This window comes from Chiloscyllium punctatum, chromosome 26 (genome assembly GCF_047496795.1).
Source record: "Chiloscyllium punctatum isolate Juve2018m chromosome 26, sChiPun1.3, whole genome shotgun sequence".
In the NCBI taxonomy this organism is placed as follows: Eukaryota; Metazoa; Chordata; class Chondrichthyes; order Orectolobiformes; family Hemiscylliidae; genus Chiloscyllium; species Chiloscyllium punctatum.
Genome location: NC_092764.1, coordinates 20,413,935 through 20,432,536, shown reverse-complemented (window position 1 = coordinate 20,432,536; position 18,602 = coordinate 20,413,935). Strand labels below are relative to the sequence as shown.

At 41.3% G+C, this 18,602-nt stretch overlaps 1 long non-coding RNA gene across 1 annotated transcript in view; it reads right to left on the bottom strand.

Annotated features, from left to right (window-relative positions):
- Positions 1–18,257, bottom strand: part of LOC140496158 (uncharacterized) — a 60,261-nt gene extending 42,004 nt beyond the window's left edge. The window contains exon 1 of the long non-coding RNA XR_011964186.1: positions 18,162–18,257. This is a non-coding gene — a long non-coding RNA (uncharacterized lncRNA). The remainder of the gene's footprint in view (positions 1–18,161) is intronic.
- Positions 18,258–18,602: the final 345 nt, after the last annotated feature.

The window sequence follows — 18,602 nt, the reverse complement described above, 5'->3', positions numbered from 1 at the left end:
AGGTGATCAGTAAGAGACAGAGTTTAATACAGCAAACCTAAATTAATGGATTTCCTTTTTAACCAAACATTGGAATAGGTTAGATCCAATAACAGCATGGAACATCCATCAGAGAGATAAGACTGCACTCAAAGGCCTAAGCCTGATTCCAGTATTTTTACTCTTATCTGGTCTTCTCTATATCCTGTTGGTTGAAGTTTATATCATTTTTCAGGACTTGCCCACTCTGTAAACACCGGGATCCAACTCAAAGTAGCTGAGAAAATTCTGTCCTAAGTGCTGGGTCATCTGGGAGCAACGGCATTATGAGGATTCCTGTGACCCATGGAGACCCATAATCTATTGCCCCACTTTTGGAAACTTAGCAGTCCATATTTAACATTACTGCCCCTGCACCAACCACAAGGCATACCCCCAACTCCTATCACTACCATCCTGAACAGCCCCAGACCCCACCTGATTATCGTGGCCGTGAGTGCAAGATGGTCACAGCTCTTCCGCAATTACAGCATGGGAGGTGTGGCCTCTTTTCAGATTTAAGTGATTGAAAGTTCTTTATTTAGGCATCCTCTCTCTTATCTCGCTGGATCATAATTGGAGGGTACATGTGCATCCTGACCAGTACTTGAACTACTCGACAAAAATTATAGCCACTGACCCAAATACCTTAATTCAAGATGACGCCGACGCCAGGCAACAATTTGCTGAGTTCCCTACAGTAGATCTTATTCTCACATTTCTTGCACCTGTTCCACAGTTTTAAACCTCAAGTCTCAACTCCTGTGCAGTCGTAACCATGTATACCTTGCTCGGTCTAAATATCCTATAATCCACAGATAGTTTAAGCACAGATGACATAAAATCTGTATGTCCTTGTATGCAATGACCTGCCTGTACTGCTCGCAAAACAAAACTTTTCACCGTACTTTGGTACATGGGACAACAATAAAATCAAATCAAAACACAATCAGGTTTTGAAAACACAAGACATTGCAGTATGAATCCCAAAACATTATTCAGTCTGGGGTAGTGGGGATGAATAGCCAAGATGTATTCAAACAGAAAGCTAGCTCAATACATAAATGGGGGAAAAAAGACAGATGATACTCATAGTTAAATAAAGGTGAGAGAAGGATGTGAAGCATGAATATGGACATTGGACTGAATAGTCTGTTTCTGCATACCACATTGTAAGCCAATTTGTGTGTACTTAAAAGAAATATTATGATGGGTAGCAGTTTAGGAAAGGCTCATTAATATAATTTCAGCGATCTGGAATTTGTCTGAAGTGGACTGTTTGAGGAGGTCAGAGCTACATGGAATTTAGAAGAAGGAAAGCTGGATTGAAACCTTCAAGTTTGACTGGGTAGGTGTAGAGAAGATCTTTCCCTCCATTGGAGAGAGTGTCCAACTGGAGGGCACAATTTCAAATGGAAGGGTCTTCAATTTGAAGTAGAGAGGAGGAGCATTTGATTTCAGGAAATGTTTGTTTGGCAAGTCGTGGAGATTGGATCATCGAATATATTCAAGTAGGCAAAAATGAGGACTGCAGATGCTGGAAACCAGAGTTTAGATTACAGTGATGCTGGAAAAGCACAAAGGGTTAGGCAGCATCCGAGGAGCAGGAAAATCGACGTTTCAGGCAAAAGCCCTTCATTAGGAATAGAGGCAGGGAGCCTCCAGGTTGGAGAAATAAGTGGGGGTGGGGGGTGGGGGGTGGAGGCGCTGGGTAGGGCTGAGTGAGATAGATGTTTTGATTGACAAGAGCTATGAAGCAAATGGACAGAAAAATTGAGCTAAGGCAACATCAGAATAGCCACAAAATGTCAGAGCAGACAAGGTGGGTGCTAAAGGACTTATTTCTGGCTTTGATTTCTCATGTTTTTATGTACATGGAACAGAAGTGGAAAAGAGATTTTTCTGCTGTCTGTTTTTTCTTCTGAGACAGGAAACATTTGATTTTAACATTTAACAGTAAGCTTGCACCAAAGCCAGAAAGACAGCAATCCCAACAATCACTGTTGCGCCTATGTGGAAATGACTCAAACCAAATTTTGTAGGGCTGCCTACACAGCAGTTGGAAAGATCGACACTATTGTTCCAGAGCTTTTTGTAGCTGCTTTGATTCTTCCTAGCCTATCGGGTGGGGGAAGGGTCAGAGAAAGAAGCCACAAATCCTGCAAGGAAACTTTAGTTATCTGGGGAGATATTTCAGGAGTCACTCTCCTGTCAGCACAAAGGCTTTTGAGAAACAGATTAGTACAAGTTTGAACAGGAGACTTAAAATTTAAAGAGCAGCTCTATAACCTTCAGTTAAAAGTTTCAGTTATTTGATCTTAAAATCAAAATTCAGAACAATGACCCCTGGCTTTATTGAAACATTGCTACAATTTTAAAAAATATGGGTGTGAACCTCAAGGGGAACAGCAGAGTTCAACCTGTTGCATTAAAAAAATTGTTTGGATAAATCATCTTATCACCCCTCCCCACAAACTTAAAATTCTTGCCTTATTCCCTTACAACCAACATCTGGCTTGATATCATTTATATTTTTGTATACTTTTTTTGTCTATTGTGCTACTGAAAGCATTAATGCATTCGTTAATTCTATAAATTAGAAAGCGTACTCAAACTTGATCCGCATCATGAGTTGAAGTGTTGTGGAGTTGAATTTCCAGTTATGGTTAAGATCCACAGATAGTTTAAGCACAGATGACAGTTCTGCTACAACAAAACTAAAACAAAACCCATCAACCCTTGCTCTTAAAGTGACGGAATGTCACTTACACTGCTGATGTTGTGTAAGTAAAGCAATCAGCAGCCTCTGATAACATCTCGAAAAAAAGCAAGGTGTGAGCTCAAGTTTCCAAACCACTAAAAGCTCCCCTGTGCAATATGACATCAGCCCAGTCTCTGTGAAGTGTTTTTAAAAAGGACAGAACCCTCATGATAATCCGACTGACCAAGAAAGCCTTGAGTTTGACAATACTAAATTAACTAAGGATGTCTTAACTGTGAAACCTTTCTGGCTCCATTTTCTTTCAGAGGTTGAAAACAGGCCAGATTCGGATGCTGTACCTCATGAGCAGATTGTTTTGGGCACTCACACAGCTTGTCAATTTGACGTGCCAATGCATGCCAGGACTGTCTACCCTGACAGACTTGTGTAATTAATGGCTGACAGATACAATTCCATTTGGGATCTAATGCACATTTTCCCCAGATTGGTCGGTACTGAAAATATTTGATTTCAGTGTTTCATTTGACAACAGAGTTTGGAGTTTGTTGAAACTGCATCCAGCCCACCCTCCCCTCACCCCCCCACCCATGAAATGAGTGATACAGATCTTAGAAAACTTCAGGGAAGAAGGCATTTGACAGGAAGGACCTTAATAGACAGCAACAGAAAGACTGCCAAGGTTATTTTGCTAGATGGCAGTGTTGTAATGTTGATGTATTTATCACTTGTTTATATCATATAAAACTCAGGATATCTATACATAATAGTAATTTTCTCTGTGCATTTATTAAACGTTTTCCGTACAGTGACTTAGATTTTAATGGAGGTTCTACATATATCAATGAGTCTGGTAAGGATTTTACTTAGCATTCATCAGATCAGAGAATCACACAGCACACAAAGAAATTCAGCCCATCTAGTCTCTGGTAAGCTTTGAAAGGCTTGTTCAGTTAGTCCCACTCGATTACTTTTGCTAACCCTACTGTCACAGTTTGTTCAAGGAACACATTTCAGATCCGAACCCCTCCTTGCATGAAAAGCTTTACTCCCTGAATGTTATGTCAATTATTGTAGGTGTCTGACCCTGGTTACTGATGCTGCTTAACTAGTAGCCTTATCAACTGTATTAAAACACTGCAACATTGAGCATCTTTAATAAATTGCCCTGTCATCTTCTCTGGTTTAAAAAGGAGAACAATCCCAGCTCCTTAGTCTCTTCATACATCAGAGGTCCCTCTCCTGACTACCATTCTAGAATATCTCTACTGCACATTCTCCATGGAATTGGTGTTCTGCCATAATTGGTGCCCAAAATTGGACACCAATTCCATCTGAGGCCTAACCAGTGATTTATGGAGATCCACTCATACTTTTCATGGACAGAGTCTTCTGTTATAGAGTCTAATTTTGCCACTTTGTAGGGTGAGGTTGGCTTCTATTGAACGATCACAGAGTTCTAACCTCATTACATATGTACCTCAACAAATCTTCTTATGGTGGGACAGGCAGTGAGTCCTCACCCCCATCAGTACCTTCTGGGATCAAATGTCCTGGCACCATAGTTAAAGGACACCCAGATAGTTTTTCATTTTCTTCACGCCAGGAGCATCCCTCACGCTCTCAGAGTGGAGACCTGAAACCAAGAATTCTGTCCCTTCCACCCTTCTCCCCTCAGTTAGTCTGACATCTTGCGGCTGCCTTTGGGCAGACAGTCTTTTTGGCTAGCCACATGCCAGGTACACTGTAACCTCCTTGTCACAACCATCCTGTGGTGTCCCATGCAACTTAGACCATCATCCCAAATGCCAAACAGCAGAAGGCCTGAATGAACCCTAACCAAAAAGAGTAAAGTAGTGTTACCCATTCGAAAGTGCAGCAGGTAACATACCCCACTGCCTACAAGCCTCTTGTATTCTATTTCACAGCACGTTATCAAATAGAACTTTCTTTTATATCACCCACTCAAATGGCTAAAATAGTCACTACTACGTTTCTGAAACTTAAAATATTTTTATATTATCTTCCATCATTAGAGTTTGTTCCACAATTAGATGTCGAGTTTGTGTTGCTGGGAAAGTACAGCAGGTCAGGCAGCATTTCAGAAGCAAGAGAGAATCAATGTTTCAGGCATAAGCCCTTCATCAGGAATGAGGCTTGAGGGCTGGGGCGGAGAGATAATTGGGGGGGGGGAGTGGAGGGGAGAGAAGGTAGCGAGAAAGTATTAGGTGGATGAAGGTGAGGGAGAAGGTGATAGGTCAGAGGGGGGTAGTGATGGACAGGTCCAGAGGACAGTTCCAACTTGGAGGCTTGGAACTGGGATAATGTGGGGAGAGGGGAAATGAGGACAAAGTTGAAGTCCACATTCATCCCTTGTGGTTGCAGGTGGAAAATGAGGCGTCCTTCCTCCAGGCATCAGGGGGTAATGGTTTGCCGGTGGAGGAGGTCTAGGACCTGCGTGTCCTTGGCGGAGTGGGAGGGGGAGTTGAAGTGTTCAGTCACGGGGCGGTGGGGCAGGTTGGTGCGGGTGTCCCAGAGATGTTCTCTGAAACGATCCGCAAGAAGGCAGATCCTGTCTCCCCGATGTAGATGAGACCATACCGAGTGCAATGGATACAGTAGATGACAATGGTAGAGGTACAGGTAAAGTTCTGACTGTTGTAGAAGGATCCTTTGGGGCCTTGGACAGAGGTGAGGAAAGTTTGTAGATGCTGGTTTTGCACTTCCTGCAGTGGCAGGGAAAGGTGCCAGGAGTGGGTGTGGTCTGGTGGAGGACAGGCTGGTGGGGGAGTGTGGGGGGAAGGGCGGAGTGCGGTGCGGTGTGGACCTGACAAAGGAGACATGGTCTCTCTGGAACTCTGATAGGGGTAGGGAAGGAAATATGTCTTTGGTGGGGGGGTCCATTTGGAGGTGGCAGAAGTGGCGGAGGATGATGCGATGTATGTGGAGGCTGGTGGGGTGGAAGGTGAGAAGCAGGTGAGGTTCTGTTTTCTTGCGTTAGAAGGGGTTGGGTTCAAGGGTGGTGGTGCGCGAAGTGGGGGAGATACGCTGGAGAGCAGAGTCAACCATGTGGGAAGGGAAATTGTGATCGTGGAAGAAGGAGGCCATCTGCGACCTTGAGGTGAATTAGTCATCCTGGGAACAGATGTGGCAGAGGTGGAGGAATTGGGAATAAGGGATGGCATTTTTACAGGAGGTACGGTGGGAGGAAGTAGGTTTGTAATAGATGTCTGTGGTTAGTCAGTCGCCGGAGATGGTGATGGAAAGGTCCAGGAAGGGGAGGGAGGTGTCCGAGATGGTCCAGGTGAATTTGATGTCGCGGTAGAATGTGTTGGTAAAGTTGATGAGCTGTTCAACCACTCGTGGGAGCACAAGGCACCGCCGATAGAGTCATTGATGTAGCGGAGGAACAGGTGGAGGGTGGTGCCAGTGTAACTGTGGAAGATGGACTGTTCCACATATCCGACAAACAGGCAGGCATAGCTGCGTCCCACACGAGTGCCCATAGTTACCACTTTGGTTTGGCGGAAGTGGGAGGATTGGAAGGAGAAGTTGTTGAGGGTGAGGTCCAGTTCAGCCAGGTGGATGAGGGTGTCGGTGGAAGGGTACTGGTTGGGATGGCATGCGAGGAAGAAACGGAGGGCTTGGAGACCTTCATCATGGCGATTGATGTGTACAGAGACTGGATGTCCATGGTGAAGATAAGGCACTGGGGGTCGGGGAAACAAAAGTCTTGGAGATGGTGAAGGGCATGGGTGGTGCCACATATGTAGGTGGGGAGTTCCTGGATGAAGGGGGACAAGACAGTGTCGAGGTAGGAAGAGAGGTGTTCAGTGAGGCAGGCACAGTCCTCACTTTCTCCACAATTAGATGTTCAGGTGCCATCTGGAGAATGAAGGAATTGTGGATGCTGCCTAACCTGTTGTGCTTTTCCAGCACCACTCTAATTTTGACAAGGATAGTCAGTGCAAACTCAACAGGCTGAATGGAGACCTTCTGTGCTGGAACAATTCTGGTGGTTCTGTGAAAAGTCAGGCTGTGGAGACAGTGTGGGTTGTCAGGGTGTGACAGCTCTGACATGTTGCATCAAAGAATGGAGCTAAAGAATTGTGGGTTAAGACTGTCAGAGCACCATTCCTGGCCTCCAATGCAACAATGTGTAGAAGCAGAGGATCTTCTGTAAGAAAGAAGAAATGAATGGGAACAACATCGCTGCACTCAGTCTGTATCTTGGGCAAACACTTCAAAGCAGTTGAGTAATAGATCACAATCTGATCTTTTTGATTGATTATCAATCTATGGTATAATTTGATTAATTACCAACTTCCTTTTCAATGTACAAATACATACATGTAAAAGTACAAGCCTACACACACACACACACACACACACACACAGTGCGCCAGTTTCCTCTCAGAATCCAAAGATGTACAAGTCAGGTGAATTGCTGGAAAAGCACAGTAGGTCTTCATCAGGCTTATGCCCAAAACCTCAATTCTCCTGCTCCTCAGATGCTGCCTGACCTGCTACGCTTTTCCAGCATCACACTGGACTCTGATCTCCAACATCTGCAGTCCTCGCTTTCTGCAAGTCAGGTGGATTGGTCGTGCTAAATTTCCCTTGTATTCAGAGATGTGCAGGCTATGTGGATTGGCTATGGGAAGTGCAGGGTTCCAGAGATAGGGTAGGAGAATGGGTGTGGGTGGCATGATCTTTGGAGGGTCAGTGTGAACTTGATGGGCTGAATGGCCTGCTTCTGCACTGTAGGGATTCTATGATTTACAAATGCATGTGTACATATAGCAAGACATGCTTGCATGCAAATATACATAGCAACATGTCATATAGACAACTATACCCATACACTCAGCTAACACATGTAAATATATCCCAACCAATATAAATGTTTAACTTCAAGACTGCAGCTGCTCTCCCAATGAGTTTTTCCAATTGTAAGAATGTACAGAGATGGTGAGATGAAAAGTTATTCCATAACTAGACTGGGCTGAACAAGAGACAGTTTTTTCTTTGTCTGGATTAGGCCAAAAAGGGTAATCCTGAAAATAATAAACATCTACTTTCAGACCGAAATACTTACCAAGATCCTTGGTAATAGTTGGGCAAAGGTATTGCAGCCCTATTGTAAATTTGATGAGTGAAATACCTTTTGTATCACGATAACCATTTTTGTATAAATAAATTTAAGTATTTTTAGAATTTAAATCTAGTCTAAATTGTCTGCTTTGTGATTTGATTATATGAATCTGTGTTGACATTTCTCTCTTGCTGAGCAAGTTTATTATCATAGTAGATTAGACTATTACAGCTCACATTTGGTACTGTAGCACTGTCTAGCATCGTGTTAGCTCTGACTGTTTTATGACTCTGTGCCATCTGTATCAAATACCGGTAGCTGTTTGTTGTTGTCGTCATTAGAGTCAACCGATGAAAGCCTAAACTGGACAAATGGATTATCATTTTTAACCACTGTCTGAGGCAATGATACATGAATTAACAAGGACTTTAACTGGAAGACAGGAATTAGTACTCTTGTAATTAATTAAATTATTGGTATTGAATGCCCTGTTTTTTGGCACTATTTCAAATCAATAAGCTGCTGGAAAATACAACTTTTCTTTCAGATCTTGTTTCACTTCCCTTTCTCACCTTTTTATCCTAAAACATACTGGCAGGAGATACATAGAATAGAAAGCACAAAAACAGTCCATTCATTACAAAGGTATTGTAGGGTGGCACAGTGGCTCAATTGGTTGGCACTGCTGCTTCACAGCACCAGGAATCTGGGTTAGAGTCCAGCCTTGGGCAACTGTATATGTGAAATTTGCACATTCATCCTGTGTCTATGTGGATTTTCTCCAGGAGTTCTGGGAGGTTTGTCCCACCTGCTAAAGATGTGCAGGTTAGGAGGATTAGCCCTAGAAAATGCAGGGTTATAGGGATAGGATGCGGCACAAGTCTGGGTGGAATACTGCTCAGAGGGTCAGTGTGGACCAATGGGCCAAATGGCCACACTAGGGGATTCTATGAAAATGTCTATGCCAGTGTTCATGCCCCACTTTAAAATGGTTCCTTCTGTATTCCTTAAATTAATTCATCAAATGATTGTGTAGTTCAAAATGCATCTAATCTATTCACTTAAACCATTCACAACTTTTGAGTATTCCACATTCTCGCCACTCTAGGTAATGCAGTTTTTCTGAATTATTTATTGGATTTCCTGGTGAATGGTCTTAAATTAATGGCTGAAGTACTATAGGTCTTATCTTAATAGGGATTCTCCATAGAATACATACAAAAACGCTGGAAACACTTAGCAGGTCTGGCAGTATCTGGGTGAGGGAAACAACGTTAGCATCTCAGGTTGTTAACCTTTCATCAGAACATTCAACAGTCTGTTTAAGTACTGAGGCAGGGAAAGTGGTTGAGAGGAGGGAAACAGTAAAAGGTAAGCTCTGGGCTAGGTTGGAAGACAAGAACTGTTTAAATGACAAAAATGACTGTGCAACGTGAAACGAGATAAGAATCGGATAAGTAAAAAAGACCAAGTCAACAGAAGCTGTAAATGGAAACTGCAGAATGATTATAAGGATCTGGTATTTGAAGAATTTGAAAGCAGTGGTTAGAATTTGAAATTGTCGTACTTAATGTTGCATTAGTATACAAATTTAAATAAGTACTGGAAGGCCAGTTTGCCAGGTTGTTGAGGACTGGGATGTTGGTTCTGCTAAAGCAGGGTCATCACCCCATTTATATACTCACTCATGACCATGCATATACCCCTTTCTAATAGAAACAGCCATCAGAAATGAAAATTCTGGATTGGTCTTTTCCCTTCCAAAGCACCGAGATCAATTTTAATAATCCATATTCGAGATGAACTCAGTTAGTTCAGCATAAATAGGAAGAATACTCAGATGATAGACACTGAAAACAATACTCTCTCTTCAGATGTTATCCCTTTGTTCTTTAAATCTGTCATCATCACTCCCTCCTCAACAAAACCACCCTTGACCACTCCAACCTTACAAACTACCATGCCATCTCCAAACTCTGTATCCTCTTTAAAATTCTTGAGCGCTGCCCCCCCCCCCCCCCCCCCCACACACACACACACTCTACCCCCAATACATTCTTATGTTTCATGGAACTCTATATTTGAATTCCTTCTTTCAGGTTTCTGCACTTGCCACAGTCAGAGCTCTTATCAATGTTTCAAATGTCACTCTGATTATGACAAAGTCAGCTTTTTTCTCTGTGAACCCCTCAATCTGTCTGCAGCCTTTAACTTAGTTGGAAACATTATCCTTCCTCCTGTCCCTCTGCACTGCTGTCCAGCTGGAGAGGGGTGTGTCTTATTTAATCTAGTCATAGCCACAGAATCATGTTCAATATCTTCCTATCTTACACCATCACCACTGGTGGCTCCCATCACCACGGTGGCTCCCAAAGACTTGGCCTTGCCCTCTATTTCTCACCAAAAGACACCTATGGCAATATCATCCAAAGAGACACAGTTACTTTTCACATGTACAATGACATCCAGATCAAATTCTTTCTTGACATTAATTTTCAGACTGCTTAACCAACATTCAATGGTGCATGAGCAGAAGTTTTCTCCAATTAAATATTGGAGAACTTAATTCATTCTTTTCAACATCCACTTGAAACTTCATTCCTTCGCGAGCGCTTCCTGACAACAGTCTCAGTAGCAAGCCAGTTTCAATACAACTTGCACTAACCAGTAACAATAAACATAAGATTCATTCTTCTTTTTAGACCAGCCTTTGATACATCTGAAATAAGAATCCTCTGCTGTGGTTTGATATCATAAAATGTTTTACAATGCTTCTGTAAAGTGCTTTGGATTGTATCATTGTGTTAAAGCCACTATATAAATATAAAGTGTTATTATTGACCTTTCTACAAGCACATTGCAATACCTGGCAGTCAAGCTGATCAAAGAAGGAACCAGCATGACAAGTTTTTTTTTCTATTAGCATTCAGCGTCACCCAGAGACAGCCCAGAGGGGAATATCAGGTGCTGATGAGTGTATGCCTACAATGGAGTCCACTCATCATGGTGCTGATGATTCAACACCTAGTATTAGAGGCAAAAAACCACTTTTGAATTTTCACTGGAAAATCTTTTTGTACAACATTTTAGATGAAAATACAATCAGTGACTGACCAAATCAGAAGAAGGGATTGCAAACAACACAACAATGAGCACCCCGAAACTGCCTGCTCCAAATTAACTTTTTGTCAATAGGCCAGCTAGTACTTATTTCACCAAGAGATTGAAAGGTTTGCTAGACTTGTTCAGGCCTGTCATGTAAATTTCATTCTTTCTGGAAATAAAAATGATCAAAAACAATGGAAATGTACGATGCTGAGTCACATAGGCTAGGAAAAGTGTCATTTCAACCATCTCTTTACTAAACTCACTGAGCCATCCTTACAGGAATTATCTTTAGTCCCAGTAGCCCTGCGGTGACAGAGGAGGTGAATCTACCAAATTGCCCAGATGCAGCAGTGAATTTAACATGTTCAACCAGGGTCATCGATATGAAGTAACCATTGAAGGGAGACCTGATACTATCTTCCCTGAAAGATTGATGTTTCAGTGACATGATGGCAATTTCTTCTTGTACCTTTAGTAATTGCCACCCTTAAATTAGGCAAATAAATCTTTGTCAAATAACACCTGAAGCATTTGAACTGACAAATGACCCTTGGCATATTGGCCCCAACAGAGGTATTCTGTGCTCTAAGGCTTTGCCACCTTACAATCCAATTGATTTTTAACCACAGCAAATGCACTCTTCTGTTATCTCTTTTCCTATCTTTGACCTTTTCAGCTTTCTTCAAGGAGTAATTTTTCATTGAGGCCTTTGTCCGGGGCTATGTTGTTTTATCTTTATCGATCTCCTTCGCCATCCATTAAAAATTATTTGTTTTTGCCCTCCTCTTTTAACAGATGGTTTCACAGACCTGCTCACCCAAAGATGTCCCTATATTGGCGAGTTCAGTTATCAGTAATACAGATTTCATAATGCTTGTTTAAAGCTGTGAATGATGCATTATATGGCATCATTGATTAAATTATGAACCAATTCTAAATGCAAGTAAGTTTGATTTGCAACATTTTGTTTGGTAATTGAAATCAGCTTTGCACTCTTTGCTTTTTAAAGTTATCATTACTTGGGCCCTCACAACAGATTCAGGGTGTATTTGCATTATTAATGCAGTATTAGCGAAAAGTGAATCTATTTTCCGTCAATGTAATAGTTATAGAGTGAACGCACTCTTCAAATAAATCAGCCTCAAGATTTCCCATCAGTCAAATGCAAAACATGGCCTGTTTCAACAGATATGGAAATTTCCATTCAATGTGGCAGTATTTCCTGTCAACATAAAGGTGCATCCTTTCTATGAGAGCTGATTTTCTTAACAGTTATTATATTGACACATAGAAACAGAAAGCAGGATCAACAGTAGGCCATTCAGCCCATCGATCCTACTCCATCATGGCTGACCATTCTACTTAGTACCATGTTCCCATTTTCACCCCTCAAGCCTTGAGAACTATATCGAAATCCTTCTTTGAAATAAGAATTGTCTTCAATTACAGATGGTACATGGACTCCCTGGTTTTCTGTGGAGCTTCTGAATGGAGTGTAGATTCACAGCATAGCATTTGCCTGCCTTAGCAGTGTTGGCAGTAGTTGAAAACAATATTCAGAAATCTTTAAATTCTCATCGTTGGCACGTGCCACTACACAATCTATGATAGATCAGTCAAACAGTTTCCATCGCACTATGTTGATCTCTACAGTAGCTGCATTAATCCTTGGTAACCAATAGGGGAAATGATGAGAAGCATTGGTATCAAGTTCTGCTTATGGGAAATCAGGCTCAAGGAAAATACAAATGTCTCCACTCCTCTGAAACTTCCTGCTCACAGCCATTCCACAAATGCTTAAAATAAAAGGATGCCAAAATGTTGCAACAACTCTTGCAATTCTCTCAATCCATCCAGGAGAATTCCAGTATATCTGCACCAGGTGCTGACTCCTAAATGTTGCCAGGACGCCTTCCAACTGTGTTGCGTGAAGTTACGCAATCAGGATATCTGGCTGGAACATCGGGAACTGAGTCAGGAAAGTAATCCAGGGGTCCCCCAGGAGATTTGTAATGTATACAACATATCAGCGACAATTAATCCTCTGGTGTGAATCCCATCAGACATCAATGAAACCGAATGTACGAACAGCCACCATCAGCACAACTCCGTAAAACCAATTTATCAAATTAACAGTTTAAAGAGTTATTTTAAAAAAGCCTGCAGCAACTTGAAGGCAGTAATTTAATCTAGACTTCAGATGGCAGTTAAGAACTGCTGAAACTTTAATTTTGTGGTATCCTTTTATCCTCTATTTTCCAGTCAGCATGAGTTATGTTTCATAAGTAATACAAGCAAAACGAGATGTAAATAGCCACAATTAAAAAGTAAATGTTATTTTGCATGCACATAACATCTTCAGCTATGTTTCCAACCAGTGGAAAGTTTGGTATGGACTTGTTAAGTATGCTTAATGCATGACTCCACCCTATCTAAAAATTATACATTGTGGTTGGAGAAATAAGTGATGCATTGAACTTGCCTGCTAACCTTTTATTGCTGGGACCTGATTTTGAATCTGGCCTGTACTCATGGACTGAAATTCCCCTTGCTCAGCTAACTGTAGAAGCAAAACTTCTAGATTTAGGCCAGTTTCTGTTGGATCATAAAATGTCCCGTAATTCTACATTCACGTGGTCAAGTAAGCTACCAAAATTAATATTGAGGAATCACACTCCTCTCAAAAGGAAAGGATGAATAATTATTGTAGATTCTCATCTGATTTCCAAACTTCCACTCCCTGCTAAGGAAGCCAGGCTGTGGGAAGATATTATTCCAAGATTACTACGAATGAGTCTACTGTGAAAGTGTGTAGCAGGCAGTGTCATGCAGAAGTAAAGGGAAATGACTATCTTGAATCCCTCCTCATCCTTAATCCATAGATATTGGGTTAGCTTCACATGTAAACTGATGATTTCCACTTCTGTCCAATCGACTGACATATGTTGCCAGGCTAAATTAAAACCCAATTTACTCCACCCAAGCACTGGCAAAATAAGGTAATAATTTGTGTGATCTCTATCACAAACTCTGTTCTGTTAGCACCAACCCAATTTGTCCATAGACTGTTCATGATCTCACCACCCAATTCAACGCAATCTGATCTTCCAAGCCTTTATTATCTGCAGACTCATAACTCACTGCCACTGACCCACCTGCAACTGAAACCCTCATCCGTATCAAGGTCATTTACAGAATCAACTGTTGAAATGTTTTCTGGCCAGCCAATCGTTTGTCCTCCAAGAACATTTAGCCAGCATCTCTTACATAATAATTGCAAGTTTAATGTTGCTCAGTCACCCAATAACTTGCAGATAAAAATGGCCATGAATCTTTCAAAGTTGTTGGATGATTTATATCACTTTGTCAATAACTTCATATGAATGGCATTTCACCCTTAGTTTCTCATCAAGAAAGAACTTAATCAAACTGCATTATTCATTGCTGATTTAATTACAAGACTGAACTCTCTATGATGAATTTAAAAGCAAAGTACTTTTTTTTTAATGACTTGCTAATTATTGATGATTGCAATTAATCTCTTTGGGCCAGAAAATGAACTATTTTAAATGTGAGGTGCCATTTTGTTTCAGGTTGCTGCTAGAAATTTCAAAATTTAATGTTTTATTGTATTTTTCTTACTTTTCCTGCCTGTTTTCACTCTCTCTCAACTCATTCTTTGACTCCATCTCTTTTACTCTGTTTCTATCAGATTTGATTCTAACTCACCCTCCATTCAAACATTCCTCATTTTCTAATCTTAGTCCCCATTTATCAATTCCCCAACCCTGGGAAAATGATTGGTTGCATTCACCCTATCCAGGCCTCTCATGATCTTATACACTTTCATTTAAAAAAAACCCTCAGTCTCCTACATTTGAAAGAAAAAAGTCCTAGCTTGCCCAACCTCTTCCTATAAAACTCAGACTACTGTGTCCAGGCAACATCTTTGTAAATTTCTTCTGTTTTCTTCCCAGTTTAATATTACAAAGTGACCAAAACTGTACACAATACTCCAAGCGGGGTCTCACCAACATATTGTATAACTGCAACATAACTTCCCAACTTCTATACTCAATGCTCTGACTGATGAAGGCCAGTGAACCAAAAGCCTTCTTCACTGCCCTGTCCATCTCCGACTCCATTTTCAGAGAACCGTGAACGTAAATTCCAAGATCCCTCCGTTCCACTACACTCCTTCAGACCCGGTTACTCATCATAAAATTCCTACCTTGATTTGACTTTCCAAAATGCAAGATCTCATACTTACTTCTACTAAACTTCATTTGCCATTTCTCAGCCCACTTCCCCAGCTGACCAAGGTCCTGCTGCAATTTCAGATCACTGTCCTCGCTATCCATGATATGCTTATTTCAGTGTCATCAGCAAACATACTAATCGTGCCATGTACATTCTCAAAGTCATTGATATAGATAACAAAACAGTAATAGGCCCAGCACTGACCCCTGAGGCACTCCACTATGCACATACTTCCAGTCCGACAAGCATCCTTCCACTATTACCCTCTGCTTCCTACCATCAAGCCAATTTTGTATCCAATTTGCCAGTTCGTCCTGGATTCCATGTGATCTAACTTTCCAGACCAGCTTACCATGTCGAAACTTATCAGAGGCCTTACTGAAATCCATATAGACTACATCTACCACTCTGCCCTCGTCAATCTTCTTGGTCACTTCAAAGATTATCCCCAGAAACTAAATGGTGTCAGCCACATAAATACAAGAGCTGGTCAGAAGCTGGGAATTCTCCAGCAAGTAACTCACCCACTATCTCCTCAGTGCCTGTCCACTATTTTCAAAGACACAAATCAGGAGTATTAAGGAATACTCTCCACTTGCCTGTTTGAGTACAGCTCCAACAACACTGAAGTTCGACGCCATCCAGGACAAAACAATGAGCATGATTAGCATCTCAACGGATTCCTGAAGAAGGGCTCATGCCCGAAACATCGATTCTCCTGCTCCTTGGATGCTGCCTGACCTGCTGCGCTTTTCCAGCAACACATTTTCAGCTAGCATCTCAAGCCCTACTATTAGCAATCACTCCCTACACTACTGACATACAGTGGGAGCACGATGTATCATTTTCAAGATGCACTACAGCAAGGATCTTTAGACGTCATCTTCCAAAACCACAATCTCTACTACCTCAAAGTATGAAGACAACGGATACACAGGAATAACATCATGTGGAGAATATTTCAGGTCTAGTTTGTTCTTTAAGTAACATAGGACATTGAATTCAACAGAAAAGAACACTGAGCACAATGTAAAATTAGTTACTATTCACTGTCACTGTTGTCAACCTTCACTGGAGAACAAATTCACCTCCAAGTACCGGATTGAACCAGGTCTCACTCCATGGTGCTGACATTCCCCCATTAAGGGTCACAAAATAAATCTTTCAAAAGTATGAATTTAGATAAACATTTCAAAGCTTTTGGTGATAAAATGGCACAGGTACGGTATCTTTGTTGCCACTGTATTTACCAAAGTTTTGACAAACATCAGACTCCTCGGAACACCAAGGATAGTTTTCCTGCTCTTTTCCAAAATACTGCCATGGGATCTTTTACATCCACCCATGCAGGCAGTTAGATTCACATTTCAACCAAAAGACAGCATTTCCAACAGTACTGTACTCGTCCATGGAATGTCAGTCTTGAAAGTTTTGCAATTCACTCCTTGTGTATAACCTGAACCTGGAGACTGTGAAAATTCCATTTTTGCATTCCTGTGAAAAGAAGAGAAAAGGATTTGCATTGAAAACACTTCTCCAAAAATCAAGAAGTACACATCATTACAAAGGCCATTTTTTGCTTCTTCACAATCTCGACCCAGAAAATAACACGGTCTTATTCCTCTACAAAACAGTGCACCAGGTTAAATTAATGTCTATAGCTTATATTTTAAGTTTAATCAAGAGACTTATCTCCAAAAACATATAATCAAGAAAGAACCCACTGTACTCACTAATGTAGCCTTTCTCTTGGACAGACTTAGAACAACGATTAACTTATTTGATTTTGTGTTGTGAACTTCACCCAAACCGGTTCCTCCAAGATTAATTGTAAAATTCACTGTTTGTTAATTTTTCCCAGATGCACCCCGATGTCCAGCTGCACATGATTTCAAAAACATCAAAGGCAGTAACTGTGCAGGTTCTCTCTCTCCTGCACTGTCCTCACCATGTGCTTCCTTTGTCTGTTCTTCTCCCTTTTAAAACTGCTGTTGTTTTGACTGTTTTTTTTTCCAAAGTTCCAAAACAATGCAACTGCATATAAAACAGTAATTGCTGCTCCTGGAATTCAAGGAAATCACCTCCAGCACCTAAAATACCTCAAAAAAAAGGAGCAGCTCTTACAGCCAGAAATTTTTCCCGTCCTCCATCTTGGATTACCTAGAATCCTAGGAAGGGTTTGGAGGGATATAGGCCGGGTGCTGGCAGGTGGGACTAGATTGGGTTGGGATATCTGGTCAGCATGGACAGATTGGACCGAAGGTTCTGTTTCCATGCTGTACATCTCTATGACTCTATGACTCCTGATCACCGGAAACCTCAAAGCACTTTGTAGCCAATTTAAACCATTTAAAAACACCTGCCCTCATCACAATTATTATATTTAGCATTGGGCCCTCTAGCTCTCATGCCTAACAGCAGCTTCTCCCCGACCACACACATTCCATATGCCCCATTCATGCGGTCCTATGCATTGCACCCACTTCCAATGTTCCTCAAAGCCCATGCCAATGTATGGTACATCCTTGCTTATTGACCTTGTACACACGCTATACAGAGAGACGATTAAACTAGTAGTAGCAATGACATCTATGCAAAAGCTTTAAACTAACTCGATCACAACTTTCTTAAAAGAAACTACTTTTCCTAAAGCCTTATAGAACATTGTGGATCATGCAGACTATTCAAATACTAATATTAGAACTGCAACCATTGATGCCTCTTCATTTCACATTTTTAAAAAAGTACAAGTTTATAACATGGATCCAAAGAAGTGGACTGTCAATCAAGCAATATTTCCCCTTTTGTTGCCGCAGGTCTGAAATTGTTAGATGTCTCAGCTGCATCCCACATGAATTCTTTATTGAGAGTCCAAGCGTCCACTAGTCCATTGAAACAGTTTTACACAAGGCTAAGCAGCAAATTCACAAAAGTGAAAATGTGATAAATGATCTGTCAAACCTGTTCTGTTAATGTTGGTCAAGAGAAAAATGGCCAGGGCACACAGGAAAACTCTTTGCTCTTCTTTTAATAGTGCCAAGAGATCTTTTGCATTCCCTTGAACAAAAAAGACAGTTGTTGGCTAGCAAGCAATGACTTCAATACATATCAAATTCTTTTTTCTCTGCTTGATGACTCAGCTAAATTGGCAGAGTGTCAATTCACAGGGAAGCTTGTGTGAAAATGAAGAGTGGGATTCAAACCTTTTGGTTGAGGAAGCAGTGTTGAAATTTATCAGCCACCAGCCTGTTTAAGCCTTGTAACATTGAACTTCAGTGGGACATCAATGACCACCCTCATTGATACCTCATCATTTATGAACAAGTAGTATATTTTCTGTGCAATGGGAGTGTCTGCCTGGCTCTCTCCTCCCTTGGTGATCTTAACATGAAATGCTCCATT